Source organism: Pithys albifrons, chromosome 1, assembly GCF_047495875.1.
Source record: "Pithys albifrons albifrons isolate INPA30051 chromosome 1, PitAlb_v1, whole genome shotgun sequence".
Classification (NCBI taxonomy): Eukaryota; Metazoa; Chordata; class Aves; order Passeriformes; family Thamnophilidae; genus Pithys; species Pithys albifrons.
The window spans coordinates 6,303,559-6,309,558 of NC_092458.1; the positions used below are offsets into that span (position 1 = coordinate 6,303,559).

A 6,000-nucleotide genomic window follows, 5' to 3' on the forward strand; every position below is an offset into this window, starting at 1 on the left:
CAGCAGGTGAAAACTGGCAAGGCAGCTGGGGTTGATGGAATTCCACCTGAAATCTGGAAGCATGGAGGTCAAGCACTTCATGCTAAATTTCATGAGCTTGTGTGTTGCTGGGAAGATAGCGAACTACCACCAGATCTCCGTGATGCAGCCATCATCACCCTGTACAAGAAGAAAGGAGAAAAATCAGACTGCTCAAATTACCGAGGTATTACTTTGCTCTCCATTGCTGGTAAAATCCTTACAAGAATACTTCTGAACAGATTAGTACCCGCTATTGCAGAACTTCTACCTGAAAGCCAGTGTGGTTTCAGAGCCAATAGGAGCACCACAGACATTGTATTTGTTCTCAGACAACTGCAAGAGAAGTGGAGGGAACAGAACAAAGGACTCTATGTAACTTTCATTAAACTCACCAAAGCTTTTGACACTGTGATCAGAAAAAGGCCTGTGGCCTGTGGCCTGTGGCAGATCTTGGAATGTTCCCCCAAGTTCCTCAAAATGATCATCCTGCTACATGAGGATCAGCATGGACAAGTCAGATATGGCAATGGACTCTCTGTGTCTTTTCCAATAACTAGTGGTGTTCTTGTGCCAACTTTATTCGCAATGTTCTTCAGCATGATGCTCCAAAGAGCCACAGCAGACCTTGATGAAGAAAACGTCATCTACATCCGATATCGTACCGATGGAAGCCTATTCAACCTAAGGCGACTGAAGGCCCACACCAAGACCCTGAATCACCTTGTCTGTGAGCTGCTTTTTCCTGATGATGCCGCCCTCGTTGCTCACACAGAAGCAGCTCTGCAGCGCTTAACATCCTGCTTTGCAGAGGCTGCTGAGCTTTTTGGGCTGGAAGTCAGCCTGAAGAAGACAGAAGTTCTCTATCAACCTGCACCTCAAGAAGTCTTCCTCATCCCCACATCACCATACATGAATCAGAGCTTAAGTCAGTCTATCAGTTCACCTATCTGGGAAGTATCCTTTCCTCAGATGGTCAGATTGATAAAGAGATAGACAACAGGCTAGCATAGTCATACAGAACCTTTGAAAAACTCCATAAAAGAATCTGCTCCAATAAACACCTGAAGAAAAGTACAAAGATCAGTGTCTACAGAGCCATTGTACTGTCTACTCTTTTATATGGGTCTGAATCCTGGGTCATCTACCGCCACCACCAGTGGCTCCTTGAACGCTTCCATCAGCGCTGCCTCCATTCAATCCTAAACATCCACTGGTCTGATTATGTGACCAATGTGTCTGTTCTTGAACAGGCAGGGGTCAGCAGTATCGAGGCCATGCTGATGAGAACGCAGCTGTGCTGGGCAGGGCACATCTCCAGGATGGAGGATCACCCACCGCCTCCCGAAGATTGTGATCTATGGTGAACTCACCACCGGCTGCCACAAGAGAGGAGCAAGAAGAGGAGATACAAGGACTCCCGGAAACAATACCTCACCCTTGGCCATATTGACTGCCACCAATGGTCCATTCTGGCCTCCAATCGGGATTCATGGAGACACACCATTCATGATGCTGCTGCCTCCTTTGAGAATGCACAGAGAGTCAGTCTCCAAGAGAAAAGACAATGCAGAAAGAACTGTTCCTCGCCAATACCACCGAGGGAGAAGTTCCACTGTGCCTTTTGCAACCAGACTTGCCTATCTCGTATCGGCCTTTTTAGCCACCAGCACGCTTGCAGCAAGTGTGGGTAGTGCCCTTCCCAAATATTTGTTCATGAAGCCTAGCCATGAAATCACAAATCTCATAAAACATAAGGGCATGTGAAGTGTACCATTAATCCAGAGTACCAGTCACCGGAGTGACAATACAGGCCAGCTGAGGAATCACATTTTCATTTTTTATGTAAAACTTTAGCTTTTCTAAAAATATTTGAATAGAGCTATTCTAGATAAACTTATTATATGATCATAATTTACCTGAAGAGTCCAGTTGCAAATTCAGGATACTCATATCCAGAGATGCAGAGCAGTTGCATAAATGCTTTCATTATTTCAAGTAATGAAGAGACCAAAAAAAATTACAGATTATTTTTATAAATTATAAAAGATATTAAATGCATAAAATATATACCCTAGAAATTGTTTCATGCTACCCAACACTGTATTTTCCTTTCCATTTGTCAGTGAAAGCAAAAGTTATTGAATGGAAACTCTTGCAGAAGAGTTTCACTAGGAGTGAGATTAAGTCAAAGTCACCAAATGGAAATTGAAATAGACCCTCCTTTTTATCTGTTTCTTTGCAGCACAATTATATATATATAATTTTGTTTAGGGTGTTTTTTTAAATATATTGCTCATTTGAGACCCACTGAATAATTTCATGGGAAAAACTGTGTTGTTACTGGAAGGTTTCTTGTCATTGCAAACAGCAGGAAAATACAGTTATTAAAACCTGATAAAATAATGATATTTTTACTGCAAAATAACTACTAGCTATTATTGGCACTGCTTAGAGTTTAATTTACTTTGTTTTTAATTAGGGTTGTGCATACAGAAAAGTTTGCTTTGGGTTTTGCTGCTAGCTGAACAGAAGCAGGGTGAGAGATACGGCACTTCAATGCAGTATTTATGGGAAAAACACCACGCATTCCTGCTGGAGCTAATAAAACTGCCTGTGGCTAAGGCTGCTTAATATTTGCCATTAGCTCTATTTTCATTCCTTTATCGCTACACAGAACTGCTCATCCTGAAATTTGCCATGCTTGCCTCTGCCTTAGGAAGGGTTTTTTGAAATATTTCAACCATAATTCCTCAGCTGTTTCCAAGAACGAATTTAGGAAGAATAAGTAACATGTAAGTGGTTGGTGCTTCTCTTGGGCAGAGTGCTAAAGACTAGCAAAGGGATGAAATTCAGGCTGTGCTGCCTGTAGGGAAACATTATTCATTGCCCTCAGCCAGGAGAATGCATGGTAGCACATCTGTTTCTCTTGGAGGCCACATCAGGATCTACAGGGTCTGGTGAGGATAGGGGTGGGTGCACCTTGGCAGGACCAAACAGACAGAGACTGTGGACCCAGATGCCACTGGAAATTCAGATTTAGTTGAGTAAATAGGGCTGGTAGAAGAAGAGGAAAGAGTCCAGGGAGACCTTTCCTTCCTCCCCCTATACAGTGGCAGAGCAGCAGGGATCTCCATCTGCCCACCCCGTATCTAGGGGAGTCAGCAGTGTGGCTTCCTGGCCAAGGTGCCACTCAGGAGTGTTAGTAGCAGAAAATTGCTTTAACAAGTCAACCAGAGCAAATGGCATGGTTATCCCTAGCATAGTGATTTCAGCTGCTGCATAATACAAACCAAGTGCTCAGTCCCCCAGGCAGTCACTGGTTTCCTGGGATTAGTGCCACAGCTCTTCACACCAGGATGCCCATCACTTGGAGCGAGTCACTAGCCCTGGAAATCATTGGTATTCAGACTTGTTCATCTGAAAGCTGCTGTTGCAGAAATTCCTGGCAAGGCTCTCCTCATTAGCAAGAAGTTGTTTTTGACTGACCTCTGCTCCTGGCACACAGCCTACCTGGGTGGCATAGAGGTTGGAGGTCAGAGCTGCCTGGCCTCTGTTCCTGCCTATGGACCATTCCTTGAATGAGGTCCCAGAATGATAATACTGGAGGCATTGTTAGTCCTTCTCTCTGACATTTTAACATAGCCAGTGGTGGGACAAAATCTGGTTAAATGGTCAGTCTCTGAAAAAACTCGCTCAAGTCCAGTCTTTAAGGCTTCTCTAACCATCTTATAACAAGCATCTTCCTCTGTGTCTTGGCTCTTTCTTAACACAGAGTTAAGGCAAAGTAAGGTAGGGAAATGCTCAGGAAGGATCCAGAAAAAGTTCTTCATGCTTCTCGCTACTACTGATGAAATTAACAGCTTTGTATCTGTCCCTCAAGCAACGGAGAGCTCCTACTTTTTTAACAGATGGGTAATGGAAGAGGCTGCAGAAAATCAGCTCTTGCATGGTTAGGGATATGACCTGATGCCACTGCTACCCTGTTAAGCCCACTGCCTTTCAGAATAAATTTGTCAAGGTTGTGTTTGCACTGCAGTTGTTTATAACCTTTCCATCGTAAAGAGAAAAACCCTCGTGAATTCAGAGTCTGCTAACAAATAGTTCTGGAAATCACTAGCAATGCATGAACTGCTTCTCCTGTGTAGTAATTTGTCCACCCCACCTGTTACGGCCCTGCCTGTTTGTCTTGTTGGACCAGGAGTCACACTAACTGTTAAAGTTCTCTTCACATGACATCTTGGGACTTCATGTTATTTCACTTCCATAAAAATTCTTTGTTCCTTTGCAGCACAGGCAAGTAATGTTCTTAGAGAGTTTAATGACTAATTCACATTCTAAATCACCTCTATTTCTGAATTTAACTAATTACTTTGAGCAAAAGACAAATCATACTACTTGTCCTCAGAGTTCAGGCTATTTCTACAACTAAAAATCATATTTCTGCAATTAAAACTGACTTTTAAATGTGGCCTAGTGTGTTTTTCATTTTCTTATTATAATTCCTACTCTAAAGAATTTTCTTGTCTGTGAGTGAAAAAACACCTGCATGCAAAACTGACCAGTGCTTGCTTTTGCTTTCTTGGAACAAACCCCTTCATTTAATATTGTTACCTTTTTTCTACTTGTTTTCTTACTGTAAAATAATTTTAAACTTATTTGTAAAAGCATCCAGCCTTTATATTGCTGTTGTAATGAATCTCAACTTAATGCAGGAAGTCTATATTCAAACAATATCCTAAGCTCGTGTAAACTGAAATCTGACATTTTTCTGCAGATGTACAGTATGTTATGTATGCGGTCCCGTAGTGTTATGGTGAGCACTCCGGACTCTGATCACAAGGTCGTGAGTTCGAGTCTCAGTGGAGACCGTCCCCTGGCAGTTCAATGCCTCCCTGCCATCCAATCCCATCAGATCTCGGATGCTCAGCAGGGTCAGCCCCGGTTAGTACCGGGTGCTGTAGACAGCCCTGAGGACTTCACTGTCACCGTCCAAGCTCGCTCAGCCGTGGCAGATGGACCTTGGGACTTAAACGGTGGGGCCAGTTCTGCGCACACTGAGCCTCACCTGAAAAATCCACTGTGCAGACTCGAAGGGCACACCCCCACGTGGGGAAAGCCCTTCCCAAATCTTCGTTCGCGAAGTTTGGCCATGCATACATACAGTATGTTACCAATGCATGTCTGCTCTGTGATAGAGTCACAGGACCTGTCAGAGATTATTATCCTTATTTTCAGATCTTCAGAGGGTCCATGCTTTCTGCATCTGACCTGCAGATCATCATTTCAAACTTTGAGCATGACTGTAAGTACCACATGAGATTTGCTGGGTCTGGGGTGATCTGACTGAGAGTGAAGCCTTTCTTCGAACCATCTGGCACCAAGCTGCAGAATATGAACCCCAGTCAACACCTCTTTGCATCATCTTTGCATCTGGCCAGACATTTGTAGTGATGCAGTTGAAATCCAATTGGATTTCTGGTTAATGGAGTATGTATGGCCAAACTTCGCTAACGAAGATTTGGGAAGGGCTTACCCCACGTGGGGGTGTGCCCTTCGAGCCTGTGCAGTGGATTTTCTAGGTGAGGCACAGTGTGCACAGAACTGGCCCCACTGTTTCAGTCCCAAGGTTCATCTGCCACGGCCGAGTGAGCTTGGACAGTGACAGTGAAGTCCTCGGGACTGTCACAGCACCCGGTACTAACCGGGGCTGACCCTGCTGAGCATCCGAGATCTGATGGGATTGGATGGCAGGGAGGCATTTAACTGCCCGGGACGGTCTCCACTGAGACTCGAACTCATGACCTTGTGATCAGAGTCCAGAGTGCTCACCATTACAACACAGGACCGCCAGGTTAATGGAGTAATTAAATGTTATCCTGATAGCATGGATATAGGTGAAAAAAAAATTATATTCAATATCTTGGATACTGAAAGCTAATCCCATCAGTCTCTACAACTGGTTGGAAAAGAATGGAGAGA

The 6,000-nt window shown here is 43.9% G+C and overlaps 1 long non-coding RNA gene across 1 annotated transcript in view; it reads left to right on the plus strand.

The window, feature by feature from the left end:
* Positions 1-5,325, plus strand: part of LOC139670079 (uncharacterized) — a 59,665-nt gene extending 54,340 nt beyond the window's left edge. The window contains exon 3 of the long non-coding RNA XR_011697393.1: positions 5,257-5,325. This is a non-coding gene — a long non-coding RNA (uncharacterized lncRNA). The remainder of the gene's footprint in view (positions 1-5,256) is intronic.
* The last annotated feature ends 675 nt before the right edge of the window (positions 5,326-6,000 follow it).